The sequence below is a fragment of the Erinaceus europaeus genome, chromosome 4 (genome assembly GCF_950295315.1).
Source record: "Erinaceus europaeus chromosome 4, mEriEur2.1, whole genome shotgun sequence".
Taxonomy (NCBI): domain Eukaryota; kingdom Metazoa; phylum Chordata; class Mammalia; order Eulipotyphla; family Erinaceidae; genus Erinaceus; species Erinaceus europaeus.
In genome coordinates, this window is record NC_080165.1 from 135,479,839 (window position 1) to 135,494,001 (window position 14,163).

Below are 14,163 nucleotides of genomic sequence, written 5' to 3' on the forward strand. Positions count from 1 at the left end.
ATTTACTTTATGAAACTCAATAGCCTGGAAATAGAAAAATTAGTTAAAGTTGAATTTTTGTTCAATTTGCTTTCAAACTAAAAAGAACAAACAAAATAGATTTATAAATAAATGTAAAACAATCACAATAGGTATTTCATGCTTAAAGAGTCAAAGGAAAAAAATAACACACCCAACAGAAAGTATCAAAAATATTTTATTGGGAGTCGGGCACAGTGAGTTAAGCACACGCGGCGCAAAGCGTTAATGGACAGGCATAAGGATCCTGGTTTGAACCCCTGGCTCCCCACCTCTAGGGGAGTCACTTCATAGGCGGTGAAGCAGGTCTGCAGGTGTCTATCGTTCTCTCCCCCTCTCTATCTTCCCCTCTTCTCTCCATTTCTCTCTGTCCTATCCAACAACGACGACAACAATAACTACAACAATAAAACAATAAGGGCAACAAAAGGGAATAAATAAAAAAATAAATATTTGAAATATATATATTATTTAGGAGTTATGTGATTAAATAGAGTGGGAAGAGAATGTTTCCTCTTCCCAATGCCTGCTTTTCAAAATACAGATAAATTGAATACTTCCTGTCTGTCTCAACACTAGAACTGTACTAGTTAACAGTAGTGCATTATGGGGATCCAGCAGTGGTACACCTAGTTAAGTGTACATTGAACTAAGGATCCGGTTTGATCCAACTTCTGTGTGTCTGTTTCCAACTTCTCTGTGTGTGTGTGTGTTTCCAACTTCTCAGCATTCTGACCCCACTGTAGGAAGATATCAGCATGCTTGAAATAGTGAGTGCTAAGGGGATGTGACCAGAGCACCAAAAGTTCTAGTATAATTTGCTTATCTAAATTATATTCTGAGTCTGACCACTTCTCATATTTCTTACAAGTTTTTTTTTCCCCTCCAGGGTTATTGCTGGGACTCAGTATCAGCACTACGAATCCACTGCTACCAGGGACCATTTTTCCATTGTACTGGACAGGACAGAGAGAAATTGAGAGGGGTGGGGGACATATTTATATAGAGAGAAAGGCACCTGCAGACTTGCTTCACTGCTTGTGAATCACCCCACCCCACCACCCCCCGCAGGTGGGGAGTAGGGGCTTGAACATAGATCATCACATGGGTCCTTATACTTCATACTATGTGCACTAAACTGGGTGAGCCACTGCCTGGCCTGCTCATAAGTGATTTATCTTAATTGATAGTGGCTTGGTCAACTTGAGTTCAAGCCAATATCAGTTTTCTTTTGGGACACTATGGCAGCTTCCTCATTGCCTACCTAGCCTCTTCTCCATACTACAGTACTCTTCTTCCCTATGCTATATCCATAAAAGTGCCCAGAGGATTTTTTTCAAAGCATGAATCCAATTATGTCATCCCCATTTTACTAGAAAATCAAACACATTCTGAGCACCAGAATGTAATTAAGATTGAGCTGGAATAATATGCATCACCAGGGAACAAACCAGGAGCTTCAGGCATGCAAGTGCCAAGCTCTATCATTTGAATTATTTCCCTGATAGTTGTAGGTATACTTTTAAAAGATCAGTTTAAGGGAGTCCAGCGGTAGAGCAGCCAGTTAAGCGCACTGGGCACAAAGCGCAAGGACGGGCAAGGATCCCGGTTCGCCACCTGCAGGGGAGTTGCTTCATAGGCTGTGAAACAGGCCTGCAGGTGTCTTTCTCTCCCCCTCTGTCTTCTCCTCCTCTCTCCATTTCTCTCTAGCCTATCCAACAATGACAACAACAATAACTACAACAGTAAAACAAGGGCAACAAAAGGGAAAATAAATAAATAAATAAATATCAGTTTAAGTAAAAGAAATACTGGTTTGGGCAGCCCAGAAGGTGGCACAGCAGGTAGACTGCCTAATCTGTGAGCATGAGAGCCTGAGTTTGATTCCTGGCATCACATGAACCAGAGTAGCTCTTTCACAAATTAATTAATAAATTAGTCAATTAGTTTTAAACAATAAAGGAGGGGGCCAGGCAGTGGCACACACAGTTAAGCACCCTTATTGCCAAGCTTCCCTGCTCCCCACCTGTAGGTGGTCCCCTTCTTGAGCGGTGAGTCAGGTCTGCAGATGTCTATCTTTCTTTCTTCTTTATCTCTCTGTCCTCTCTCATTTTCTCTATCCTAAAAAATAAAATTAGAAAAATAAATAAATAAATGGGGGAAATTGGTCCTTGGGAGTAGAGGCTTTGTAGCTAGTACTGAGCTGCAGTGATAATCCTGGCAGCAAAATAAAATAAATAAACAAACACCAAAGGGAAAAACATATACCTATGATCAGGACACAGCTCATCCAGAAAAAAACATATCTTACCATGTTCAAGATCCTGGTTTCAACCCTAGGACCAAGTGGGAGTGCCGCAAAACAAGTTAAACTCCACTTACAACGGAGTTGTGCTTGGTGACTTGTTGTCTGCCTCTCTCACTCTCCAACTGATAGAAGAATGCAAATGACTCAGGAGTAGAGGGATAGTGCATGTGGCCAGGTGCCAAGAAAATAATCAAGAAAAGATGCCAAGGTAATTTCCAGATCATTTCAAGGTCACTCACTGTCCCCATTTTATTAAAGGCTTGCTTTACTTATGAGATGGAAGGAGAGAACAAAAGAGATCACTCAGGAACACATGATGCTAGGGACTGAATTCAGGAACTCAAATTCAAATTTGAGAGTTCAATGCCTTATCCATTAAGTCACTTCCCAGGCTATGGTTCACTTATATCGATTAAGTTTCTAAGATTTTTATTTTATTTTATTTAGACTGTATTTATTTATGAGAAATATAGGAGGAGAGAGAAAAAGAACCAGACATCACTCTGGACATGAGCTGCCTGGGATTGAACTTGGGACCTCATGCTTGAGAATCTAATGCTTTATCCACTGCACCACCTCCCGGACCACAAGTTTCTAAGATTTTAAAAAATATATTATTAACCTAACATTGGCTTCATCACCCAGATTTATGCAAAACAAAACAAAAAAAATAAATAAACAGACTTTGGGGCAGGCAGTGGAGCACCATGTTACATGTACATAATCCTAAACTCAAGGATGTGAGTTCGAGCCCCAGGCTCGCCACTGCAGGGAGCTTCATAAGCGGTGCAGCAGGTCTGCAGGTGTCTATCTTCCTCTCCTGCCTCTATCTTTTTTTTTTTTTTTCCCACCAGGGTTATTGCCGGAGCTGGGATCCTGCACCACAAATCCACTGCTCCTGGAGGCCATTTTGGCCCTTTTGTTACCCTGGTTGTTTTACCATTGTTGTGGTTATTATTATCATTGTTATTTATGTCGTTGTTGGATAGGACAGAGAGAAATGGTGAAAGGAGGGGAAGACAAAGAGGGGGAGAGAAAGAAATCTGCAGACCTGCTCCGCCCCGCCCCCCGCCACAGGTGGGGAGCCGGGGGCTTGAACCTGTATCCTTCCACTGGTCTCTGCGCTTTGCACCATGCACTTAACCCACTGCACTACCGCCCAAGCCCCTCCTGCCTCTATCTTGCTCTCCCCTCTGAATTTCTCTCTGTCCTATCCTATTAAAAAAAAAAAATTTGAAAAAATGGCTCCCAGGAGCAGTGGCTTTGTAGTGCAGCACTAGACCCCAGCAATAACCCTGGAGGCAAAAACAAAAAAAATCTTTAACTCACCTAATGTCACATTTTGAGTGAGCATTTTTCCTTCAAGCTTTACTGATTGGTTTTTGGTGTTTGTTTGTTGTCAGAGCACTGCTCAGCTCTGGCTTATGAAGGTGCAGGGAATGAAACATGGGACTTTGAAGCCTCAGGTCTGGAAGTTTGTTTGCATAGCCATTATGCTATCTCCCCCACCTTTCCTTCAAGCTTTAAAAACTAGTTTAAGAAGTAACCAAGGACATGCTTCATGTTATTTTTCTTCTGTTGAACAGATACTAAACTCTCTGATTATATAAAGTTCACTTGCTTCACTATTGCATGAGACTGGGCTTTTTTTTTTTTTTTTTTTTTTTAGCATTTGTCAGAAAAATATTCTAAATTCAAAATGCACTTCATTCTATCGTCACTCCCTCTCTTTAAAATTGTAGGAAGCAAAAACATAAAGTCCTCTTTCCTTTTCCCACCGCCAATTCTCTAGAGATCATTGCTGCTGACCAGTGGAAAACATCCTTTCTAAATATTTCACATACCATTTAAATGCATGGATATCAACTGATAGTATTTATTAAAATAAAAGGAAAATATACTTATTGATCTGCAACTTTTCCAAATCTTTCTATTTTTAACATGAATCCCAGGGCACTACTTTAGATTCATTTTATTCTTTTTAAAAATTTCTGTCATATTCAGTTGCTTCAACTGCCCACAATTTTTTTTTTTTGCCTCCAGGGTTATTGCTAGGGCTCAGTGCCTGCACCATGAATCCACTGCTCCTGGAGGGCATCCCCCCCCCCATTTGTTGCCCTTGTTGCTGTAGCCTTGTTGTGTTTATCATTGTTGTGTTTATTATTGTTGTTGTTGACGTCATTCGTTGTTACATAGGACAGAGAGAAACCGAGAGAGGAGGGGAAGACAGAGAGGGGGAGAGAAAGATAGACACCAGCAGACCTGCTTCACTGATTGTGAAGCGACTCCCCTGAAGGTGGGGAGCCTGTGGCTAGAACCGGGATCCTTGTGCTTTGCGCCACGTGCGCTTAACCCGCTGTGCTACCGCCGACCCCCAACTGTCCACAATTTATCCAAACTTTCTAACATTTGTCTCTAGTTTTCTTTGTTTTGTTGGCTTTTTTAATACTCCCTGTTAAATAATTGAGTCCTTACTCTTGTCTCGTGTCTGTTAAGCTCCCCAAAGTCCTAATTTAGCCTGAAGTTCTGTCCTTTTAGGAAATGTGAAAATAGAAAGCCTAATGTAATTGTTTGTTCCCCCAATTAATATGTTGAAATTTTAACCCTCAATTTGATGATGGTATACGGTTGAGTTCTGGAAAATAATTGGGTTGTGAGGGTGGGACTCTCACAAGCGGGATAAGTGCCATTATAAAAAGGAATCCAAATAAGTCTTTCCATCTCTTCCAATTTAAGAGGGATACTGGAACAGAAAGAGTATTCTCACCATACTGAACCATACTACCACTCTGAGCCAGACTCCTAGCTTCTAGAACATGGAGAAATTACTTCTTGTTGCTTATAAGCTATCCAGTTTACATTTCTTTGCTACAGCAGCCTTAATGGATTAAGATTTATCATTATTTTTGTTTATATACATGGACATCTCTCAAGCTCATCTTTAGAAACTTTCTTCCTTCAACCCAATATTGAATCACTGACTTTATCACTAAATTTCTCTCCTTTTTCTATACTGTTAGTTCTTTCATAACTAGTCTCACATGTTGTGTATACTTCATTTCTCATTCATTCCTCACTCTTATAATTTGTCAGTATTTCCACGCTCCTGAAACTACTCTAACTAAAGATACCCATGCCTACTAAGGTACCCAATAAAGAGACTTTTATCTCCACTCACCTCACTTGACATAACAGCGTGAACCCTCACTTTGCAAACTTTATTCCTCTCTTGCTTTTCAGTACGTTTTCTTCTGTTTCTTCTCATAATTCTAATGACTATTTCTCCCTCTCCCTCTCCCTCTCCCTCCCTCTCTCTCTCTCTCTCTCTTCTCATCCCACCTCATCCATCTCCTTCATGTCAGAGTTAACAGAGCTCAATTGTTGCTTTCCTTTCTTCTAAAAGCTTTTACTTTCTTTCTTTTTTTTTGAATTTTTTAAAATTTATTTAAAAAAGGAGACTAATGGGAGTCAGGCTGTAGCACAGCGGGTTAAGCGCAGGTGGCGCAAAGCACAAGGACTGGCATAAGGATCCCGGTTCAAACCCTGGCTCCCCACCTGCAGGGGAGTCACTTCACAGGTGGTGAAGCAGGTCTGCAGGTGTCTATCTTTCTCTCCTCCTCTCTGTCTTCCCCTCCTCTCTCCATTTCTCTCTGTCCTATCCAACAACAACAACAACAATAATAACTACAACAATAAAAAAAAACAAGGGCAACAAAAGGGAATAAATAAAATAAATAAATTTTTTTTAAAAAAAAAAGGAGACTAACAAAACTGTAGGATAAGAGGGGTACAACTCCATACAATTCTCACCACCAGATCTCTGTATCCCATCCCCTCCCCTGATAGCTTTCCCAAGGCTTTTACTTTCTAACATATTTATCTACTCTCATAGTTTCAGCTATTAACCATAGACCAGTGACTTCCAAATCTAGCTGTAGACTTCACCTTCCTCTGGACCTACAAATGACTGAATCTATCTTCTCTTTATAATGGGCTGCCTCTTAGAAATATTATAACTGGGGAAGCAATTACAGAAGCCAGACCTTCCACCTTCTGCACCCCATAATGACCCTGCATCCATATTCCCAGAGGGATAAAGAATAGGAAGACTATCGGAGGAAGGGGTGGGATATGGAGTTCTGGTGGTGGGAATTGTGTGTAGTTGTACTGTGGTTTTCATCAGTGTTTCCTTTTTATAAATAAAAATAAAATAAAACAAAGAAGCAAACTCCAGAGCCCTGCCCCACTAGGTTAAGATAGAAACAAGCTGGGAGTATGGACCCACCTGCCAACATCCATGTCCATCGGAGAAGCAATTACAGAAGCCAGAACTCCCACCTTCTGTACCCCATAAAGAATTTTGGTCCATACTTCCAGGGGGATAAAGAATAGGAAAGCTTCTAGTGGAGGGGATGGAGATACAGAATTCTGGTGGTGGGAATTATATGGAATTGTACCCCTCTTAATCTACAATCGTGTCAATAATTATGAAATCAATAAAAAATATCTCCCCAAAAAAGAAATATTATAACTGAGCTCTTGATCTCTCCACTCTCACCAGAGCTTTATCCTTTCCCTATATTCAATAACTCACTCTGTTTTGCCTATACCTGAAGTACAAACTAAAGCAATTCTTAGCTATTTACCATTATATTGGTTCTTTCAATCAGTTCTTTTGTTTATATGAAATGTTCTGTTCTGCCACTATCACAATTTTAGAAATATTTATCAGTCCTTGTCTCAGTGACTTTAACACTCCACAACTGATCTCCTACACTTTCACTATGTAAACCTCAAGTCATTTTCCATATAGCAACTAATGTTTGCTGGCAAAATCTCGGTTAAATAACCTGCCATATCCTCTAAGGATTTGTCTATTTATTTATTTATTAATCTAATGAGAGAAAGATTGAAACCAGAGCACCCCTCTGCCTCTGGCAACATAGTCTCATATTCACTGATTGTACTTATGTTCATACATGCTTGTTTGATATGATATAAATATTTATTCATGCAGTGAGGAAACAGTGCATATATGTGTGTACAGTGACCTTCTGTGTTCAGGTCTAACACTGAATGCTGAAATTTATAGCTAGGCTGGCCTTTCGCCTGTCATGCTGTCCAACTATAGATGATTAGTGATGGCCACGGGCAGATGCTGGACATGAGCCTTTAAAAACGTCATTTCCTTTGCTGGCACTCCTAGTTTTATAAATGATGAAGCCCATCAATCTTGATTCTGTCCAATCTTGGGTATAGTAGGGTCTCTTGGGGGGGGGGGGTGTCAACCATTTTTCACAAGACTTTGAATCACCTAGACAGCTCAGGCTGCTCCTACTGACAGAATTTTTAAATGCACATATGTTATACATATAAACAGTACACACATTTACAAAAGGCCCTTAGCCATCATGTTTCATTTTAAATATAACCTCCTTCCCGCATACACATCTTTCATTTTCACCTTTCAGTTATTCCTTAAACTCGAATGCAGGAGTTTCTTTGCTCCCTCTTCCTATTATAATTCTATTTATAAATAAGGATGCATCTTAAAATTATCTCCTTCAACATACATGTTAAAAATGATAAGGTCTTTACCTGGGGCCCTAGTCAGGGAGTCCTGGAGTTCCCACATAGACATGATGGGCTTAGACCTCTAATGGATCCCTCTAGCCACTGTCACTGGTCATCTCCGTCAGGAACAACATAATGGGATCCTTTGTGGGCCCCTATAGGATCTTTCCCTCAATGTAGATCAACAACGGTAGGGAATGTTCCATTCTCCAAAAGGAGATTGGACAACATACTCTACCTACTACCCGAGGAAGATGGGTCCTGAAATGAGTGCAGCCTGAAATGTTCCTAGCTGTGACCACAGAATGTGAGCTCAAACCTACAGGGATGCAGAGGTTACATAGGCTCCTGTGCTGAATATGGGCCCCAGTTCAAATTGATGGGTTTACAGTTAACAATATTTATATATTCTTCTTATATTTGGGAGCTACTCTCTTCCCTGAACTAGCTTCCTAGTCCTTTTTCCAACAATGACAACATCTCCCCAGACAATACCTTGGGTCCACCTGCATATTAGCTGTCAGGCTCAGGTAAAAACTAGTAAAGTCATGGGCCCTTGGAATATACCTAAAATAGACCTACTAGCTTTTTCCAAAATGGAGACCTCAAATCTTCATCTGCAATATTCTTGCCGTTAGGTTCATGATTAGTCAACAGTTTGTTCTGCATTATATCTTAACTCTTTTTCAGCCACTAGGTTCCAGATGCTATCATGATGCCAGTCTGACTTCTCTGGGCAAATGTCTCCACCAATGTGTCCTGGAACCCCACCTCTACACAGTCCTGCCCCATGAGGGAAAGACAGACACAGGCTGGGAGTATGGGTCAATCTGCCAACGCCCATGTTCAGCGGAGAAGCAATTACAGAAGCTAGACCTTCCACCTTCTAAACCCCATAATCATCCTGGGCCCACACTCCCAGAGGGATAAAGAATAGGAAAGCCTTCAAGGGAGGGGTAGGAATATGGAGTTCTGGTGGTGGGAATGATGTGGAATTGTACCCTTTTATCCTATGTTCTTGTCAGTATTTCCATTTTATAAATAAATTAAAAAGAAAGAAAGAAAAACTAAACAAAAAATGATAAGGGAGTTGGGCAGTAGCGCAGCGGGTTAAGTGCACATGGTGCAAAGCGCAAGGACTGGTGTAAGGATCCCGGTTCAAGCCCCCGGCTCCCCACCTGCAGGGAAGTAGCTTCACAAGTGGTAAAGCAGGTCTGCAGGTGTCTGTCTTTCTCTTCTCCTCTCTGTCTTCCCCTCCTCTCTCCACTTCTCTGTCCTATCCAACAACGACGACACCAATAACAACTACAACAACAGTAAAAAAACAAGGGCAACAAAAGGAAAAATAAATAATAAATATAAAAATATATTTAAAAAAATAATGAGGTCTAAACCTAGTGCTAGTTTGGATACAACTAACACAATGATTTAACGACTGGGAAAAAGCCGAAGCTTGTCAGGTAAAGAAGAGACTACAAAAGCTGGAAAAGGGCAAGAGACTGGCTCACTTAATGGTGGTCTTTTTGGTCACTACCAAGCCACCCCATCACCTGGGTCCCTAGTCAGGGAATCCTTGGATTCCTAAAGAGATGATGAGTCTAGATTTCTAAATCCCTCTTTCCAAAATCGTTGGTCACTTCCATCATCATATGCCCTCTGTGGAACTCTCCAGGACCTTGCACTCACTTTAAAGTAACAATGATATGGACTGCCTGTTGTTTTCGATGGGCTGGCTTCACAGGTGGATAACAGATGACCAGGGACTCATGGTTGAGCTGTACGCAGTATCTCTTTATTCATGCAGGACACAGCGCAATCTATACCAAGCTAGACTAAACTAAAAACTACAATCTTGTCCTTATAAATATACTAGCCCAGTAGGGTGGGAACAGGATGCGACGCAGAGAGGGTGGAGAGAAAAGTGACTGGTGAAAATCAGGGTATGACAAAGAGGGGGCGGAGCAGGCAAGAATTCTACCACTGAACCACCAATGCCCTGGAGGGAGGGTGGTGCTTGTTAACAGAGGTTATGTAAATAGAATACAGTGTTATGTAAATAGAATGCAGGGGGGATTAAACCAAATGAAACAGAAGGGGTTTTTAAAAACAGAATTAGAAGCATACCAACAACTGCCCACTCTCTGAAGGGAGGCTGGGTCATGCTACCCTGCCATTCAAGAAAGAGTGGTCCTGAAATGAGGGAGGCTTAAGCATGTTCCCACCTGTGGCCACAGACTGTGAACTCAGACTGACAGAGTCTTAGAGGTTATACAGGGTTCTGTGCTAAATATGAATATACATGGGCTGTGGGTCAAATTGATGTGGTAAACAGTTTATATTTTCTTCAAGTCTGGGAGCTACTCTCTGCCCTAATTCAGCTTTCTAGTTCTATTCTCAACTCTGACTACATCTTTCCAGACAATATTTTTAGCCCACCTCCATGTTAACTATACAACTCAAGAAAAAAAATGACTTAAGTCTTGGGCCCTAGGAACATAACTAAAACAGACTTCCTAGGTTCTCACCACCCTAAAATCCCTCTTCTCACCTGTTCTATTCCTACTTTCTGGTTCCTGTTTATTAAACATTTTGTCCTGTCTTATAACTAACAGACTTTTAGACACCAAGTTGGAAATACTACTATGATTCCATCCTGAACTCACCAATGTGTCCTGAAACCTCACCTCTCCAGAGCCCTATCCCACTAAGGAAAGACAGAAACAGGCTCGGGGTATGGAGTGACCTGCTGATGCCCAAGTCCATCAGAGAAGCCATTACAGAAGCCAGGACTCCCACCTTTTGCACCCCATAAGGAATTTTGGTCTATACTACCAGAGGGGGAGAAATGTTAGTGGAAAATGACTAAAGGGCTCCAAAACCCAATTCTCTCAGGACCCAAAGAGAGAAGAGGAAAAAAGGAAAGACATTTAGAAGTAGTAATAGGTGTAGATGTGACTTAGAAGGTAAGACCACAGGAAAAAAAAATGGGCAAAAATACAGATAGCTACAGAAATAATGATAAAACCTGTATCTGTGACCTTGGGAGAACCACTGCAGTTTCCAGTGAAGAGAAAGGGGACATGGAACTCTGGTGGTGGGAACAGTGGGGAATTATACCCCTGTTATCTTGTAATTTTGTAGATCAATATTAAATCGCTAATTTAAAAAACAATATATAGAGTGGGATGAAGTCATCTCCGTTGCAGTACTGTGGTAGGAACTTGAAGGTGTCATACTGAATGAGACAAGCCAGAAAAAGAAAGACCAGTATTGAATAATCTCACATACAGGGTGGAATTTAAGAACAGAGAACAATAAGAGAAAGCGTAAGGTGAAACTTGAACTTGGTGTGATATATTGCACCAAAGCAAAGGACTCTGAAGAAGGAGGGGAAGGGACAGGATGAAGGGACACTGGGGTCCTGGTGTGTCTCCTAGACACCAGTCAAGGGGAGTCTAGAAGTTGTGCCTATGTATTAAAGATTAGACTGGCTTTTTTGTTTGTTTTTGTTTTCACCAAAGTACTGCTCAACTCTAGTTTACAGTGGTACAGGGGACTGAACCTAGAACTTTGGAGCCTCAGGCATGAGAGCCTCTTTGCATAACCATTCTGCTACCTCCCATACCCTTAAACACTATACTGCAAACCATTAAGCCTCTAATCAATTTTTTTTAAATTCTCCAGGGTTATTACTAGGACTCTGTGCCAGCACTACAAATTCATTACTTCTGGTGGCCATTTTTTCCATTTTATTGGATAGGACAGAGAGAAATTAAGAGAGGAGGGGCAGATAGAGAGAGATAGAGAAAGAGACACCTGAAGACCTCCTTCACTGCTTGTGAAGCCTCCCTGCTGCAAATGGGGAGCTGGGGGCTCAAACCTGGATTTTTATATGGGTCTTTGCGCTTAGTACTATGTATTCTTAACCTGGTGCACCACGGCCCAGACCCCCACAATAAAATCAATTTGAAAATATATTCTAAAGAAAAAACATATCTACTATAAATTCTTACTCAGCTTTCTTATATAGGAAGCATGAGAATTCATTCTTCTTGTTCTGTGTCCCATGGTCCTCTGCTCACATCTTTTCTTGCTATATTTAACATTTAGGATTATCATTATTTTTCTTGTTTCTTTCTCTACAATATCGTAAGTCTATAGTGAACAGAATTCACTATATGACTGTCAGATATTTGTAACCCATCAAAGGTGTTTTGTAACCAACAAAGGTGTTTTGAATTTATAGAGCTTGGAAAGAATAGTGACTAGTTCTTCAATCTACTGTGCTACAGATGACACTGCAGAACAAAAACAGTGGCTACAAAATCAAACAAATAGACAGATGATATGTTTCCTTTTTTTCTTTTTGCCAGAGCACAGTGCCTGCACCATCCCCCCCCACCACACACACACACACACACACACACACACACACACACACACACACACACACACAAAATGGTGGTGTTTCTGTTGTTGTTGTTGGATAGGACAGAGAGAAATGGACAGAGGAGGAGAAGACAGAGAGGGGAAGATAAAGGTAGACACCTACAGACCTAATTCATTGCCTGCCAAGTGACACCCCTACAGGTAGGGGGCTGGGGACTCTAACCATAATCTTTGCACATGTCCTTGCGCTTTGTACAATGTGCACTTAACCTGGTGCGCTACCACCTGGCCCCCAATCTGTTTACTTTTTGTAATTAGTAACGAAGGATCAGCAATTAATCAGTAATTTCCATGCTCCCATCTTGGCTGAACTGGGAAAACTGCATCTCTGGGAGAGGAGAAAGTCTGTAAGACCACGCTTCTCCGTTTTTGTAATCAGGGTAATGTTTCAAATCATGAGAGACTACATATGGAAGATACACTAAGTGGGAAGGGTGCAGATTACTTCTTTCATCTCAGGATGTTAGAATTATTTTTCAACTGGATTTCATGTATGTCCTGATAACAGCCCTTTATTCTCAAGACTTCCTCCTGAATCTAGTAAAAACTAATGAGATATATTTATTGGCTAGTGCTCTTTTATCTTTGAGTTCATTCACCAGCAAATGAAAACTCTGAAGTCCAAGCCTGAGCATCTGGAAAAGCCATTAACTTGAGAATATCAGCAGTAGCAGGAGGTACTGTTTCTTAAATCTGTCCTACATTTAATAAATGCTTCCACAGAAGGTACCTGACCCTTAAAAGCCATATGTTAACTTTAGATTAATCTACTAAAATTCTTATGGATTTTAAGTTAGCCTTAGTTGTGGAATCATTCAAGTCATGTAACCCAATACTATACAATGGGTGTTTGGTACTGAAACTACTAATCCTGAAAAAAAGTTACAGAGGAAAGGCAGCTGTCCTTGAGTTCTCAGATACTGTCAAATATTTCAAGAAAGTGGAAAAACAACATTTCCTAGCAAAAATAACTTGGAGGTTAGGCAGACTGGATTTATAGGCATACTGTTACTAGCTATGCAATTCCAAGTAAGTATACTTGAACTTTCTGAGATTTCCCAAGCAATAACCAATAGTGAAATCCACCAGTGTCATAGACAGAATGAGATAATTTCTATTAATTATCAAATAAATAATCAATGGTCTGTTTCAAAATCAACTTTCACATTTTAAAAATAAATGCATGGAATAGCTGCTTAGACACCAAATAAAGTTGTAATACAGTCTTTGAGTCACAGACTTCACATGATGGCTTCAGGAGTGATGCAGCAGTGCTACAAGTCTCTCTCTCCCTTCTACCTTCCCCTTCCATCCTGATCTTTCCGCTATTTTTCTCTGTCTCAACCCAATAAACAAACATTTAAAAGAATATTTATTCAAAATAAAAATAGTTTACTCCTCAAAACTGTTTCATCTCTAAAGTATTTTTCCTTAAGACTCTTATGGAATGGAGACTTATTATTTCAGTCATAATAAATTTTAGGGGGCTGAGTGTGGCACATCTGGCTAAGTGCACATGTTGCAATGCGCAGGACTGGGTCTCAAGTGCCCAGTCTCCACCTGCAGGGGGAAAGCTTCACAAGTGGTGAAACAGGTCTGCAAGTGTCTCTCTGTCTTTCTTCCTTTCTATCACTCATTTCCCTCTTGATATATGACTATGTCAAATATAAAGATAATTAAAATAAATCAATTTTAGCTCTAGCAAACTACCCTTTATGTATAGGATAGCATTATCCAAAAGAACTTTCTGCTATGATGAAACACTGTATACTGCCCAGTATAGAAGCTACTAGGTAATATGTTGTTCCTGATGC

At 40.6% G+C, this 14,163-nt stretch overlaps 1 protein-coding gene across 5 annotated transcripts in view; it reads right to left on the reverse strand.

Annotated features, from left to right (window-relative positions):
* DSE (dermatan sulfate epimerase) overlaps positions 1-14,163 on the reverse strand; it is a 173,043-nt gene that overhangs the window by 150,372 nt on the left and 8,508 nt on the right. The window contains exon 4 of one of the 5 annotated variants that reach the window (XM_060190574.1): positions 2,045-2,139. The exons of the other annotated variants lie outside the window; for them this stretch is intronic. The gene's annotated coding sequence lies outside the window, so the exon portion shown is untranslated. The remainder of the gene's footprint in view (positions 1-2,044; positions 2,140-14,163) is intronic. 5 annotated transcript variants of the gene reach the window in all.